A 17,786-nucleotide genomic window follows, 5' to 3' on the forward strand; every position below is an offset into this window, starting at 1 on the left:
CACTAAGCCATGTTCTTCATATTCAGATCACGTCTTGAGTAACTAGTCCACCATATGTTCCCATGATCTCCATGATGGACTAACTCTGATGTTTTCTAACTTTTCTGCTTTTAAATTGGCTCATAGAATACACGTTAAAATATTAAATGACATACTGGTTCCCCCTAGATTTACCTCAAGTCTCCATTGATGTTCACTCTAGGTAGTAGGTTTCCCCCGAGGTTCACTCTAAGAAAATAGGTATCCATTGAGGTTCACTTTAGGAAGTAGGTTTTCCTAAGGTTCACTCTAAGAAAATAAGTTTCCCGTGAGATTCACTTTAAGAAGTAAGTTTCCCCAATATCTTGAGAGGAATGATTGAAAAGTATGATATTTGGATAATTTGGAGACCCATAGGTGTTGATGATTTCTCTATAGTATATCTGATGTCGATTAAGGATGTTTCGGGTCCGGTGCGACATACATGGATAAGAGAAAGTATGTGTCAGGCTACATATTCTTGCTTAGGAATGGTGCTATATGGAGTAGCAAGAAACCAACATGTGTAGCTTTATCCATCATTGAAGCTAAGTACGTATCATACTCATCAGTAGTTCAAGAGGCAATTTGATTAAATAGGTTCCTAAACCATCTAAATGGTACTACGTCTAATACTCCAGTTGTAGTTAATAGTGATATCCAATCTATCATTGCTTTCGCTTAGTATCAGAGATACCATAGCAAGACAAAACACGCAGAGATTAACTACCACTTCATAGGGGAATTAATTACACACGAAGAAGTTAGTATGAAGTATGTGTCGACTCATGATATGGTTGCAGATCCCCTTACCAAACCTGTTAAGAGAAATATTTATATTAAACATTTTATATCCCAAAGATTGTATAGGATCTAGGCATATTTTTGTTTTTCATGTATTTTGTGAACATGATTTATTAATAAATGTTTAATGATTTTTTCAATACATTAGTGCGAATATTTTTTATTAATGTTTTTGTTATATGTTATAATGCATGTTAGACTGAAAAGTACCTTGCTCACATGAGCGTTTACCCTTATGTTGTCACATGATGGCAAATAGAAGGATGTAACCATTTCTGAATAATTCGAGAGCATGTTCAATAACAAAATCTGCCTCGTAGAAGGTATGAAAGAAATTTCATCATGGTGCAAGATGATGACATGCACTACATGTATATGAAACAGATTAAGTGTAATCTGAAATGCAAGTTTGAGACAACTTAAGCCTTCTGCCTATATAGCCAAAAGTAGTCACTATATGTAGTGAACTAAAGTTAGATGTTTTAGCACATCTGAACCTAAGCTTTTATATGGTGTTAAGATGATAGACATGCTCCTTTTTCCAAGAAAGAATTGAACATTATAACACATGTTTCATACCATGTGTGCTTTAGCAACCACAAGATGGAAAAGAGATGACATCGTCTTTTTCTAGTGTGAGACTTACATAGTGAAATCATGATTTCTCGATATTCCTTATCCTTAAGACCCTTAACTTATTCTAACAGTATAGTCTAATCTGGCTACCTTGGTAGGGTCATTTTTTGGTTGATGTGATAATTCCAACCAAAAAGAATCCGACTCGATAAGCGAGTTAGACTATGATGGAAAGAATAAAGTAAAAGAGAAATGTATTCATGAAGTTCACATCTTAAAAGTTTCTATATTTCAGTATTAGGGTATTTATGCACATGTACATATTTGTGAAAATAGAGAAACTGTAAAAATCAATGTTATTATTGTGGATGTGATGTGGAATATAGGATAATAGGATAAACCATACACCAGAAATGATCCATGTTCAAATCTAAAGACTATATATCTCCAACGAGTGTATAGTCTCAAGTTTGATACATGTGTATCGAGTAGTCATATGTTTCAACGAGTATATAGCACTACATCTCTTGATCATATGTCGGTTGCATGAACTATTTGCTATAGTATTAATGAGATTGAGATGAATGTTGGAATAAGTTCCATTACGTGCGAATGAGAGATGTTAGAATTATTCAGGTATTGAGCTGAATAATTAATTCGTTCAAAATGGAATCTGATCAAGTCCATCTAATATGCAGGATCACTGGCTATAAATAGATAACTATTTAGTCCTAATTAAAATGACGCAATATCCTCTTTTTTGTGCTCCCTCTTTGTGCCTCCTCTCTTCTTTTCTGAAATATTCGCTTTAGTTCGTAGATCTTTTGTTTTCACCTCCTAATTAACATCGATATGGGTAATTTATGACATGTTATACGAGATCGTGATGATGATCCATTTCTTCTGCTGCTATTCTTCTTAACTAATTCTGTCCTATAAAAAGTAAACCTTAAACCATATTTATATTCGAATTATTTAATCATAATCCCTTCAAAAACTTGTTATTGTAGTTATTTGTGCATCAATTTTAATTGCAAAAAATTTAGTACCGATTTCAATATAATATCACAATTGTCATAGGTTAGATATATTGGATTGGACCCCATGTTTTAAACACAATTTTTGTACTAATGAAATAATTTTTTATTTTTTATTTTTTTAAAAAAATATATATTTATTTTCTCTTTTTCTATTGCTTAATTATTATTTAAAAATCATTGTTTATGAAAAATAATTACTTTAATTGTTTTTAGTATAATTTCGCTGAATTTAATAACAAAATTTACAAGGGCCCAAGAAAAAAATTAGGTATACAAAAATAGGGATGATGGGACATATATTTTGTGTATAGGGAAAGTAGAAATAAAGGTAGGGCAGAACTGGAAAAGTAAGAGAGATAGTACAGTACAGAAACACACAGGTATATTTGTAAGGCTAAAATAGTAAATGTAGAAAGAGGATTTCGTCAGCGTAAGTTGTGGCATGGTTTAAGAAGAAAACTGGGAAGGAACAAAGACCTGAACTTGAACAACTGCTTATGTGGCAGACCTTTTTGGTCAACCTCTCTTCACTCTATCCCTTTCTCGGATAAGTCCCAGCGGGTCCCATTCTTCCTCAGCTTTTATATGCTGCACCCACTTCCACATGCACCCTTTATGGAATGTTATTTTATTTTTTTCTTATAAAGTTACTTTATTTTTTCAATATTGAATTTGTGAATTTCGAAAAATTATTCAACCGAATTTAGCATGTTCTGGTCTCAACTCAAGTGTGAGAAAAACTTTCAAATCTTCAGTGCTTTAATTTTTTTTTTTTTGGAATTGCGGTATAAAATAAAATCATTTTTTAAATGAGTGTATGTTATATTAGAGTTAAATATTTATAATTTTAATTTATAAAACAGATTAATTGATTTGAAATTCATCAGATTTTTCTATATTAATTTTTTTTAATATATTACACATCAAATGTTTAGCATTAGTTCAACTAATTATTGTGTTTAAAATTTTCTTTTGTAGAAATAATACTTTTTTTTTTGTTCATGATATAACGTTCATCTGCCATGCCATGTAATAATAAAAACAATAAAAAATAAAGGCAAGTTTTTGGAAGTAAAAATGATATTAAAATTAGGAATTCTTATATATTATGCACTCCGTCTTCTATGTTATTTGGAAGACTTTCAATTCACATTTAAACACGATTTCATATAATAATTAAAATAGTTAGATCTTTTATAATATGTCTGAATTCATATTAAACGTGTCAAAATATATATGAGAGGTCATCCATTTGACATATATTAATCATCTGCACATTTTCCATCTATCAAATAACTCCCAATTCGACAAATTTTGTTTCTAATCTGTCGAAATAAATAGCTACCGAAAGTTGTTAATACCACGAGTATATTTGACAATAGTGTTCTGACAATTTGTTAACACAAAATTTATCATAATATGCTTGATTAATAAGACACTCTCTCTTAACATTAACTACGAAGCACGAAATTACAGTATCGCCGTTACAACCATTTCCAATCGAATAAGACCTCAACATCACACATAGTTTTAGTTGCGTTCGACGTCGTGATTCATGAAATTACAGTATCGCTGTTACAACCGTTTCTAATTGATACTAGGTGATATGGTAAAATATATCAAATGGGCCTCCGGAAGGCCCATAATCTATCCTTGGGGCCGGCCCAGTTAAGGTCCCCAAAAGGATCCAATAGCGAAATGAAGCTTCGGACCTCATAAACACGCTAAGATCAATTAGAGATGGAATTTAGGTTTCGGACTAATAATATGCTAACATGTGTATATGAGAGGAAGCTCAAAATACTATAAATAGAGGTTCAACACAGGAAGAAATGTACACATTACTTCTACATTATATTACTCATAATTTCCATCTTAAGCTCATTATTCCCATATTGACTTAAGCTTCGGAGAGGGTTCGCCGGTTACCGGCTCCCTGTCTGACGGTCTTCTGCTTTACATGTTGTAAAGTGTGGTGATTCATTACTACGACATCACTTGGTGCGGTGATCGTGGAACGCTACTCATTTCAGAATGGTTTATGTTCAATCTTCTATAATTCATCCGATGGTGGAGCCTCTGCTTCAACCTACAAACGTCCAGGTCGTTCAACCTGTTGTTAATCAAAGAGTAGAAGATATACCGAGTTCTTCTGCTGTTCTTCCTAGAGGTTTGGTAGATGCCAGTAATCATCCGATTACACCTTTATTTGTAACTCTAGCTTTGGATCAGCAAATTGATGCATGTCAGGGATCTATTGATCCTCAACAGAGGAGTTTCATGGATGGACTTACGAAGCAGCTCATATACAATATGGGCTCGGTTCAGGAATCGATGAATATGATGAGAGTTGAGCATGCTTCACATATGGAGGCAATGCGATTAGAATTACTGGAGGCAAGAAAATCAAGAAGGAATGAGGGAGATGGAAGCTCTGTTGTGTGTGATACAGGACATCATGACATGAAAATATGTCCGAAGAAGCGAGAGCTTTCGGTAGAACATTGGCGTGACGGAAGAAGAGGTCGATCTAGGGACAAGTGAACTAGTCCTTATCGTCGAAGGTATAGCTCTCCTTCGCTGGCTAGGGTAACAAGTGAAGAGCAAGGTTTGAGGTCTCCAAAGAAACAGCGGTATTCTCGCAAAGAATCTCCTGAAGAAAGGAGGCAAAGCAATTTTCGAAGAAAAGGTCAGGATGAATCTCAATCTCCTGGTAACCGAAGGGCTGCTTTACCAAAGCGGTCTTCGGGAGAATTATCATTAAAAGAGGAGATGTTGAACTTGTTAAGAGGAGAATTGAAGCAGGCGATGAAGGATGAGGGTCTGGTATCCAAAGGAGTGGTGGCGATGGAAACCGAGACTCCTTTGAGTGCAGACATCATGAGTCAACCCATGCCTAGAGGATTTAAGTATCTAGTTTTGAAGGACTACAATGGGGTGACAGATCCTGCCTTGTATGTAAAGAATTTTCAAAGAGCACTTCAGACTACTACGGCAACAAACGTTGTAATGTGTATACTCTTTTCTACAACTCTTCGAGATTCGGCAGCTTACTGGTATGATCAGCTTTTGCCAGGATCTATTCGGTCGTTTAAACAAATGTCGCAAGAATTTTGTGATCACTTTATCACATCTATTCTGGAGAGCAAAACCATGAAGGATTTGAATTATTTGGTTCAAGAGTCGAATGACTCATTGAAGGAATGGGTTGAAAGGTTCCAGAAGGTGGCAATTCAAATTAAAAGTCTCAATGTGGATGGTGCAGTTGAGGCGATGGCCGGGAATTGCCGTAGTAAAGATGTGTCAAAGGAATTAACCACCAGAAGATCTCATACATTTCTAGATCTCATGCGAAGAGCTAGAGATTTTGTCAAATGGGATGGTCATCGTTTGAATCCTTTGCTGAAGGACATGTTGAGTTCGGTTCATCAACCGAAGGAAGGAAGAGGCGATAGGGGCGTGGAAGATGGTAAGAAGGCCAAAGAGCACATTGACCGCAACTATATCCCTTTAAATACCCCTAGAAAAGAAGTTTTGTATTGGGTGGAGAGTAACAGGAAGCATATTCAATATCCTCCTAAGCTTAAGTCATCTGGCCGAAGGCATAATGGCTTACGTTGTGAATTTCATAAAAGTGAAGGGCATGATACTGAAGATTGTAGACAGTTGGCAGCCGAGTTAAATAAGATGGCAGAAGAGGGAAAGCTAGATAGGTTTCTCAAAAATGCTATCAAAACCAAGGAGCCTAAGGAAAAGCAATTGAATGATCGACCTCCAAGGGGGTGATCAACGTGATTGCTGGAGGAACCAGGGAGGATCATTCTGCGAAGCGCCGAAGGGTAGAAAAAGGAAAAGGAGAGATTGCTAACTCAAAAGCAGATTTCTCTTTTGGAAATTTTACTCGACATGCGCATAACGACGCCTTGGTGATTGAGGCTATAGTTAAGGAGTTTAAGGTGCGCATAGTCTTCATCGACACGGGGAGTTTGATAAATATAATTGCAAGAAAAGCCTTTGAGGTTTTAGGTCTCGAGCATGATCGGCTTATTCCTGCCATCTCCCCATTGGTAGGAATTTTTGGTCATTCGGTACCTTTATTGGGAAGTGTGTATTTGAAAATTTCCATTGGTGATGGTCTGGTTAAATGGAGATCAAAGGCAGAATTTTTGGTTATTGACTCGGCATTACCTTACAACATCATCATAGGGCGACCGCTCTTGGCTGAATCAGAAAGGGCTTTGTCAATTCACCATTTTGCGTGGCAGATTCCAACTAGTGAGGGCATGGCAGTTGCTCTAGGAAACCAAGTAGTGGCGCAAGAAACTTACTTGGCATCTCTAAAAATGAAGCCAACTCAGGATCCTGTGATTGAAGATCGGGACCGTGTGAAACCTGTTGGTGATTTGGAGGCTGTTTGGTTGGGCGAAGGCAAGTCAGTGCATATGGCTTCGGAGATTCCAAAAAAGCCGAAGGAGGATATTATCAACACTCTAAAGGTAAATGTGGATGCTTTTGCTTGGTATCCTGTGGATATTATGGGTGTCTCACCGGATTTGATGATGCATTCATTAAATATCTAATAAGGAGCTAAGTCAATAAAGCAAAAATTAAGAAATCATAGCCTTGAAAAATAACAAGTGATTAAAGCCGAAGTGAAAAAATTGATAGATTGTAAGCGTATTAAGGAAGTGGTTTATGCAGAGTGGATTGGTAATGTGGTGTTAGTAAAAAAAGGCGAATGGAAAGTGGAGGATGTGCGTTGATTTTACTGATCTAAATAAGGCATGTCCGAAGGATTCGTATCCTCTTCCTTGCATTGGCATTTTGATTGATTCAACTGCTAGATATGCAATCTACTCACTTTTGGATGCTGCAGCTGGGTACCATCAGATTCCTATGAATCCCAAAGACCTCGAGACTGTTTGCTTTCGGAATGACGAAGGAAGCTACGGTTACAACATGATGCCCTTCGGGTTAAAAAATGCAGGTGCAACTTGTTGGGGTTTAGTGTCCTATAGACAATTGTTGCAGGATACAAACTTAATGTAAATGAATTGTTCTTTATGTCATTTGTTTTAATGAGATATATGTTTTATAACTATATAAAGGCAATCCCTTTTAAGCACTAAATAAAGTCTAATAAAAGGAAATCCGTAAGTTTGTTTAAAGTGATTATAAAGTGTTCATACAAGCATGAAGTGAGACAAAACTTTATAATAAACTAATAAACTTAAAACCACCCCAAGTCAAGTGATATGTTTAGGATTGATATATCACTGTTGAGACTTGTATGTAACAATGTCTTCTGTCCGACAGAAAGCTGATCTCACAAGCTTCATATATATAGATATCTGGACAGTTACATAGATCCGATGAAACGTCGTTCATTAGGATTGGGGATCCGATTTGAGATAACGGGATGGGTAGATTCATCCTTGTCACCTGTTCATCTCATTGGTATTAATAGGTATAAGTAATCCTCAGACTCAAATGAATGTTAATTGGTCATCCTGAATTACTGAATGTGAGACTTTGATCCCGTGGTCCCACGATCCTTAACAGAGATGACTCTGGGGTGTGAACTGCAAAGGTTGGGTGTCACAGGAAGTAATGTCAGGGTAGTTATACATTGGATTGAGCATTTATCACTCCCGATTAATGGGAGATATATCCAAGGATCGCTTGTGGAAGACTCGACTCTAAATCCTTGCAAGGTGATAGCTTAAGAGTAGAAATACAGATTTCACTTAACCTATCTATTTGAGTTGACTCGGCCTGTACAAGTAAAACGAACGTCTCGCTATATGTGACTTGACATCACCCATAGTCATAAGATTCAGTTCAAGGATATAGTTGATAAAGGATCGAATTATACTGTAACTAATACGGAAGGGTTAACGACAGAATCAACCTGTCTTCTTAACGGACTCTGGGGGAATGATTACAGACTTGCCTATAACATACTCAGTACATCATTCCGTTATGCAAGGATTAAATATAATTCTTGAAGAAATTAATTTAATAGTTGCATACGACCAGAAGTAGTAAGAACCTAATGGATCACACATAAGACTTGGAACCAAAAGAGAGATGGATATGATTAATAGATGGAAGCCCAATTGAGCCCAGTAAGGCCCATTTATATAGAGGGGGGCCGAAATTTATATATAGTAAATAAGGAATTATTTTAATTCCATTAATCCTAATTTGATTAGGTTTGTGAATTAAATTAATTAAGAGATAATTAACTTAGGAGTTTTAATTAGATTAATATACTCCTATTATTATCCAATTAGGTTATTTATTATTATCCTAAATGTATTTGATATATTATAAGATAATAATTAGGAATCCTATTCCGAATGGAATTCTTATTAAGTAACCTATTCCTATCTAACTAGGGTTTAGATACAAGCGACTATATATACCCCCTCCCTATGAGAATTTCGACTAAGCTAATCTCCTCCCCTTATTGTGATTTTCGAAACCTACATTAAGTAAGAGAGAGTGAATTCGCATCCCCTAGTTCGTGGACAAGAATTCATACGGCTTCCGTCAATTGATTAATCTCATCCATCTCTTTTTCTCTTTGATCTTGTGTTGGTTAATTAGAGGCAATCTAATTTGGTTGCATCTCATAAGGGTTGATTCTAACTTAATCTCACCGTGTTCACGAAAGAAGGAAAAACAATCAAAAGGGAGAAATTCGTTTTTCTTCGCCTACATCAGGTCAGTTCACTATTTCGCGGATTCCCGGAGATTGAACCGTCGGATCGTCGCGATTTTTGGACAGTAGCTTCTAGACATATTCTTCCATGTTTCCACCGAAGGGATTGTCGTTCGGAGGTCTGAAAGGTCTGTTTCGGATAGGGGCAGATTGGTAAACATTTTACATCTCCTTTGAAGTTGTGGGCACTTCGTTTGCAACGGTAGATTGATCATCGAAAGGTATTTCTTCTTATCCCTCTTTATATGAAATAACAATTAACGGATCCTATGGTTAAAAGGAAGTAGACTAAAAATTTTATATTTCCGCTGCTATACCTTAGCCTTAATTTCCTTCAGTGGTATCAGAGTCATCGTTAAATCCGTTATTTCATATATGAAAATTTAGAAGTTTTCAATAGGATTGAATAAATATTTATGGTTAGGATTAATTAACAAATTGTTTGATTAATTAATTCTAAATATAAATAAATTTTAGTTAATTGTTAATTAAAATTGATTATGCGTATGTTCCTAATTATTTCGGTTGATAATCATTGTAACAAAATCTATTAGTTTTATAGTTAGGTTAATAAAATTAGTTTTATTAATTCTAAATGATAAAACGGAAATCTATTGTAGTTTTTCCTATTTCTGAAAATCGTTTTTAAAACCGTTTTAAAATCTTATATATATATATATATATATTTTATAAAAAATAAATAAATAAATACGACAGCGGCTCGGGTCACGCCTCACGGCGCGACCAGCCGCGTGCGCAGCCACGGGGCTGCTGCCAAACGGCAGCAGCCCAGTTTCGGGCCCCGGTCCGAATCCACTTGATTTTAATTGTTAAAATTGGCTTGAATATAATTTATATATATATATATATATATATATATATATGTTTCGGAAATTAATAGTTTTCTGTCTTGATTATCGAATGAAAAATTCGTTTAAAAGTTTGTTTCTACCAAGTTGTAAATCAAAGTGTTAAATGAATTGAAATCAAAATAATTGGGACATGCATAATCGACGTTTTATATGGTTATATTAATCTAAGGATTAATATAAAGATACAAAACGATTAGAAGTAAAATTGGATGAAAGTTAATTTGACGAGTTAATGTGATTAATCTAAATATTACATAAGTCGGTTATGTAATCAACCAATTAAATTTATTTAATTGAGTCTACGCATGTTTGGAGTTATGGACATATTTGGACCCTCTTTTAGTCTTTTGGTATTTTTGAAATAGGGCCTGCGCGTCCTGCCTTTCTACTATCTATTGTAATTTTCTCATCTCATCTGATTCCCTTCAATTCAATTGAAGTTTTCTTATAGTAGTATAGAAATTAATATGTAATTTCAAGGCGCCATGGATAAGACGGAGGACCTAAAGAGAAATATGTAATAGTTAGTATTTCCTTAGGTTTGGCCTTTTATTCCGTCTCTGGCTCGACGGAATAATTTAGATGATATGTCCATAACGCCAATGTATGTGAATGTATGTATGTCTGATGTATGCTAAAGCAAATCAAGACTAAGTTAGATTATGAGACTTAAATAAAATCCCTCGTTAAAAAGTTAAGTAAATAAACAAGTTATTAAAATCGGTTGCCCCTCCCTAATATTATAATTCAGCCGGCAGTACTGGGGGCCTTTGGGTTGTTGAGCAAACTCAAGCTCGGGGTCTTATGGTAACACCTGAATTATCGAAAGTCATTCTTTCATGAATATGGGGTAATACTTAAATTAGATTATGATAATTGGATGAGCAAACTCATGTTGTCATAAACTAATGGGCAATATGGTTGGGATTAATGTGAATAGCATATTAGTTACTAATGTGGTTAGTAACCCAATAACCTAGGAGTCACATTCAAGATGTGATTGATTACATGAATCTACATAACAAATGAGACTAGCTTGTTGAGCAAACTCAAGGCGAAATCTCAGGAGTTAGGATCCTAGCTCACTAAAGGATTTGTGAAATTCTTCGAATTAATATGGATGGTTATTAATTTGGCAAAATAGTGGGAGCAATCTGAAATAAACTAAAAGGCCTATAATTTTAGATTGATATACTTTAAAGCAAATGAATGACATACGTTTACTCTTTCTCACATCTCAAGTTTTAATTTAAAACACTCTTAAAATCATGACTAACACCAATCTGCAAAATACATTTACGATAACAAGTTGAATAGTTCAAACTTCACCGACTGGTATAGCAACCTCAAAATTGTTTTGAAGTTCGATAAAATAGGGTATGTATTTGATACATCGATACCCCCTATCCCTGAGGATGATGCTCCCATCGAGGAAATCGATGCTTACCAGAAGCACAAGGCTGATGACGATCATGCCGGATGCATCATACTTGCATCGATGACATCGGAATTAAAAAGGCAACTATGCTTGTTCCATCATCGTGCACCTAAAGGAACTGTTTGGGAAACAGACCAGGTGCGAACGCTAAGAGATATCCAAGTTGCTATATCGTTGCAAGATGCAAGAAGGCACATCTATAATGACACATTATGTCAAGATGATTGGCTACATTACCAAACTTTCTAGTATTGGATTCGCGATGGATAACGAACTAAGTGTAGACTTAATTCTTCAATCCCTCCCAAAGAGTTATTCATAGTTCATCATGAACTATCAGATGAATGACTTGCAAACCTCTCTTGAAGAGCTTGCAAATATGCTCAAGTCAGTTGAGCCCAATATTCAGAAAGACAAGGCTATACCGGCTCTTGTCATAGAGGGATCAAAGAAGAGGAAAGGGAATTCTCCCAATCCTAAACATCCCAAGAAAGGTAAGAAAGCCATGCCCACTAAAGTTAAGGGAAAGGAAGTGAAGAAGCCCAAAAGAAAGTGTCACTATTGTGGTGACGTGGGGCATTGGAAGAGAAATTGTTCTTTGTACCGAGCTACCCTCCAGAAGGGAAAAGCCGGTACTCCAACATATGGTATGTTCTATAAAGAACAAACATTGCAATTTTTATAGAGATTCGATTTTCTATTTCTCAGGAATATCACAAAATGGGATTTATGTGTTGATTTCTGTTTTTCGCAATTGATACCAAAAGACATAAGCTAGATAATTCAACTTACTTGTGGCATTGTCATATAAACAAGAGACGCATGCTAAAGCTACATTCAGATGGGCTTATAGATCCAATTGATCCTGAATCATTGGAAACATGCGAATCATGTTTAAAAGGTAAAATGACAAAGACACCCTTTAGCAATAAAGGTGAGCGTGTATCAGACACTCTAGGACTTATTCATTCAGATGTATGCGGTCCTATGTCAGTCCACTCAAGAGGAGGATTCAGATACTTCATTAGCTTCATAGATGACCATACTCGATATGGTTATATCTACTTGATGAGGCACAAATCAGAAGCCTTTGACAAGTTCAAATGCTTCAAGAATGAAGTGGAAAATCAATTAGGAAAGAAAATAAAGACGCTTTGATCTGATCGAGGTGGCGAATATCTTTCTGATGATTTTCTGAATTATCTAACTGAATGTGGGATATGCTCACAATGGACACCTCCCTATACACCACAACACAATGGTGTATCCGAGAGGAGAAACCGTACCTTATTAGATATGGTACGATCCATGATGAGCATGGCCTTACTTCCAAAGACGTTCTGGGGCTATGCCTTAGAAACTGCCCTCTTCATCCTAAACCGAGTACCAACTAAATCCGCTAGTTCCACACCATATGAATTGTTCGTTGGTAGGAAACCCGTGTTCTCGTTTATGCGAGTATGGGGTTGTTCAGCGTATGTCAAACGCATTGCGTCCGACAAACTAGATTCTAAATCTGATAAATGTTTCTTCATTGGATATCCCAGGGAAACCATAGGGTATTACTTCTATCATCCAGATGATCAGAAAGTAATAGTATCCAAGCACGCAACCTTCTTAGAGAAAGAGTTTCTCGAAGAAACACAAAAGGGAAGCATGATTGAACTCGACGAAGTTCAAGAGGAAGAAACACCGACTGAAACAACAGAGGCGGTTGAGGTACCCGAAGAAGTCCCATTAGATGAGACTCCAGTGGCACCTATTCGTAGATCACGAAGAGTTCGTGAACTCCCAGTTAGATATGGTTTTCTAGTGGGAGATGATAACGAGGTTCCCGTATTAGACGACGAACCCGAAAACTACGAAGAGGCTCTTACTAGTCCAGATTCTAAAGCATGGCTTGAGGCCATGGATTCTGAAATGGATTCCATGTATACTAACCAAGTGTGGACTTTGGTTGGTCCACCCGAAGGGATAATTCCCATTGGGTGCAGGTGGATCTTCAAAAAGAAGACTGACATGGATGGAAAGGTTAGTGTTGGTCCCTTGTAAGGTTGCAAATATAGTTCCAAGGGGGGGTTAGGAACTATTTTACCTTTTTAAAATAATTTAGGCAGATTTCTTTTCTTTAAGAAAAGTTTATCTAACAGCGGCGCTTAGCACTCAGCAAGACACTGGCTTAGTCAACTAGTGACTAGGACAGCTTCGTTGCTTAAGTCAGGAAATAGCACTTAGAGTCTATTCCTGAACCTTCTCGTTGGTAGCGCACAACTCAGCTTGACCTCTTTTACTTGGTCAGTTTTAGTCTGTTTTAAGCAAGCAATGTAAATAAGGAGTTAAGGTTTAGAAATACTTCACTCAGCAGATTTATCCAGGTTCGGCTTCTTCTAAGCCTACGTCCTGTCCCCGGAACACTTCCGAGATTTCAAATCCTCTACTGAGCTCTTTAAAGGTAGAGCCTCAAACCTTTTACAATATCAGCAATTGAGTATGACAAGAGTACCTTCCTCTATACTTCTACTCAATCCTAATCTCTCCGCTGAGTACTTAAAACCGAGTACTCAGCCTCTCCTTTCTACTTCTAGAAATGATAAAGATTTTGTCCTAAACAACAATTGCTAGAACACCTTAGATGATTGAAAAGCAATCACTCTAGACTTTTACACAAATGAATAGACTTTGTAGTGTAAGAATTTTGCTTTGCTTTTGATGGAGAACTTTTATATACGTTTGGTCAGCGTAACGGCTTTTGCTCGAAGTTCTCTATGGAATGTGGATTCTGAATGGACTATTTATAGAGAGCTGTGAGAGCTTCTGGTTATTTCGAATTTCGAAATAACCGTTGGAGGGAAACGGCTACAAGTCGCTTTCACTGAGTCTGCCAGCAGTTCTCTTTAGCCAATCAGATTCCAGCGTCTTCTGTTCTTCGGTCAGTGTGTCAGTATGTTCCACCATTTTGGGTAACGTCAACCAGACAGCTTGTTGTGTCTTCTGATCTTTACTAAATGGGGAAATACTTTGTCTGGAAGCTGTCTTATAGTCAGCAGCTGTCTTGCACGTTTTGTCGAGACAGCTCAGCAGCTTCATACCGAAGTTGTCTACGTGGATCTTCTCGATCCTTCTTTACTCAGCATGCGTTTCATCACTTCAACGGCGACGTTTTGGAGATACGCGGGCTGAGTGGTCTTTGGCTTGTTTGACTTGGGCCTTGATTTCCATATAGGGCTTGAGCCTTATGATCTTTATGTCTTATGATAAATTATAAACTCAACATTGAACAAACACATTAGTAACACTAAATCAAAGCATTTAAACTTAGTGTGTTGTAGAATATTTACTTTCACTTAATTAATTTTGTCAAATCAAAATCTTGTGGAAAGGTGTTTCAACAAACTCCCCCATTTTGATGTTGGCAAAACTAATCGGCAAGGAACTCAGTATGAGCTCCCCCATGATAGTTGACCTTTTCAATTAAGTGAACTCCCCCGTGAGGACAGAACTACTGACTTAGTTTTATTCTAAACATTCTAAGGTTTAGCTGAATAAGCCTAAGATCAGTTTTCAGTTATAGGTCAGCTTATGGGTCATATTCTATTTTACTCAGTATTCAGCGGAAGTGATGTATAGTGACGGAGCGCTGAGTAAATCATTTGTTCAATGGTTTATATTTGACAAGTTCAAACATTTATATGCAGCATGCATTTATATAATACTTGGCATTTGATGGATGAATACTCAATAATTTAAATACGAATGCAAGTATTTCAGAAGTTAGGCATATTGTTTAAAACAAAACAACAAACAAGATAACGAAATAACAAAATAAACTTCTTCTTCCTAACTTCTAACACTCTAGTTTCTTTCACTTAGAGTTCCTTCTCCTTAGTTGCCACTTTTCTCCCCCGTTTTGCCAGCATCAGCAGTAGGCAAATCAACGGTAGGGGCAGGAGAATTGGCCTGATCCTGCAGCACACATATTTGACCCTCCAAGGAATTCATGTGACTGACCATAGTCAGCATGAGTTCGGTCATTTTGGTCAGTTGAGCATGTGTTGGTGGCTACGGCTGGACAGAGGAGAAGTGATTGATCAAATCATGGATTTCACGCAGAATATGGTGAGTGACAGGTGGATGAGAGGACTGAGCATGAGTTGGTGGAGGATGGGCTTGTTCTTGAAGCAGAGTGTTAGCTGAGGCGATGACACGCCGTCCTGACTCAGTGGCACCTAGATGTGCATATTTGGCAGGAGTGGGCTCACACTGAGTGCCTTGTGTAGTGACAGGACTACAAGGCGTGTTGACCACAGGTGCTGAGTCGCTTTGAGCTTGAGGTGAAAGTGGAGCTTCTTTTGGACTTGCAGGGGTCTTGGCTTGTTTCTCACTTGGAGGAACAGAGGCTTGATTTTGTGGAGACCCTTCTGGAGCAGCATGGCCTTCAAGAACAGGTTCTTCATCTGTTCTCAGTTTCTTCTCAGCTGACTCAGCTAGGTCCTGATCAGCTTTCCTCTTGTTTCTTTCCATCAGTCTTATCTTTCTCGGGACAGTATGAATATCCTTCGAGTATGCTCCCTTTTTCTTCTTCTTCTCAGCTTCAGCAACCTCAGATGGCATAGTAGAAGGATTCTCAGTTGGAGGTTCATTGATTGGTTCTGTACCGTCAGCAGTGTGTGCAGCTTCAGCTATAACATCATCTATAATGGCATCCAGGTTTGTCAGATTTTCCATTTCTCCAATGGGTTGCTCACCCTCAGCCATAGGATCCTCCTCCTCAGAGGTTTCATTCTCGTCATACCCTTTCAGGGGTTGGCTGTGTGATAGTCCATTCAGCAGACGTGCTGTGATAGCAGTTCCTGTTGAACTTATTTCATCAACAGTTTCTATGTTCTGGTCTTGTATTATCCTGGTGATGAGAGAACCTAAACGGAGCTTCCTTCCACTTCGTTGAAAGGCTCCTACCAGAAATACAGGTAGATTGAATGGAGTGCTGGTCAGCATATGCCATATGAAACACTGTTCAAAGTTAGAGGCAGATGAGGGAGAACTGAGTTTAGGGAAGATAAAGTTGGTCAGCAAGAAGTGGGCCATCTTCTGATTTTTGCCCATGCAGGTGCTGGGTACTTCTCCCTTGTAGTTTCTGGGTTTACAGAACCCCTTCATCTTCTCTGCGGTGGCTTTCGGTATCGGCTCCTTTGTTGTTCTGAACTGGATCCCTGTATTTGGTATCTCTAGCAATGTGGCTAGATATTCAGGGGTTATCACCATCTTTTGACCCTTGACTGTGGTCTCTAGGTAGTTAGAGTCATCTGCATCAACATGCAGGTTGGAGTAGAACTCTCTCACCATTGTGGGATAGGTTTGACCGGAAAGAGAGAAGAGACCTGTCCATTTGTTGTTTTTGATCCATTCACAGAATGGAGTCTCTGAAGAGATGAAATCAGGATGGAAGAATCGACTCCTTAGTACCTCTTGATTCTTGGCCCAAGAGTGTACTTTGATCATTTTTCTCATTAGGCTAGTTGAAGGACCAGCCTGGTCAGAGGATTTAAGAGTTGGAGAGAAATAACTTTCGTTATAAGACATTTTTGAAGTTTTGAAGCTCTTTGGAAAATTTAGAAGCTTTCTTAGGGTTCAATGTATATGTGACGAGGGTAGTGGGTTAGTATTTACTATTTATAGATTTTATGGTTTAGGGTTCCGTTTGAATTTTATCCAGTTTTGCTCTGGGTTGTCCAATCGGCAGAAACCCTGACACTTATGACACTATTAAGACGTTATTCGACGCATGCGCAGTACAGGTGTCACTTCGCGTGTAGTGATATTAAATGCTAATAAGTGCTTTTACTTAGCGTTTGTTGATATAAACGTTTCATATTCTAAGTAGTCAATGCATTCTTTAAGGATGGTTTTTAGTTCAAGTTCGAAAACTAATTTACTCAGTGTGCAAGATTACTCAGTATTGTATATTCAGTCAGTTTCAATGACATACTCAGCAAACAATGAATCATTCAGCATGTAATTCATTTAGCATTCAATAATCATTTATGCACATAAATTTACTGAAGAGGATTAAACATACCAATTGCTTCTCTCAGTATGCTAAATTGCTCTCGTGCTAGAGGCTTTGTAAAGATATCAGCAAGCTGCTCGTCTGTTGGCACATAAGTCAGCTTGATTTCTTTCTTGAGTACATGATCTCTGATGAAGTGATGTCTTATGCTGACATGTTTCATCCTGCTGTGCTGGATTGGGTTCTTTGAGAGGTTAATTGCACTCTTGTTGTCGCATTTGACTTCAATTGTCTTTGTTTGAAC

The sequence above is a fragment of the Euphorbia lathyris genome, chromosome 1, assembly GCF_963576675.1.
Source record: "Euphorbia lathyris chromosome 1, ddEupLath1.1, whole genome shotgun sequence".
In the NCBI taxonomy this organism is placed as follows: domain Eukaryota; kingdom Viridiplantae; phylum Streptophyta; class Magnoliopsida; order Malpighiales; family Euphorbiaceae; genus Euphorbia; species Euphorbia lathyris.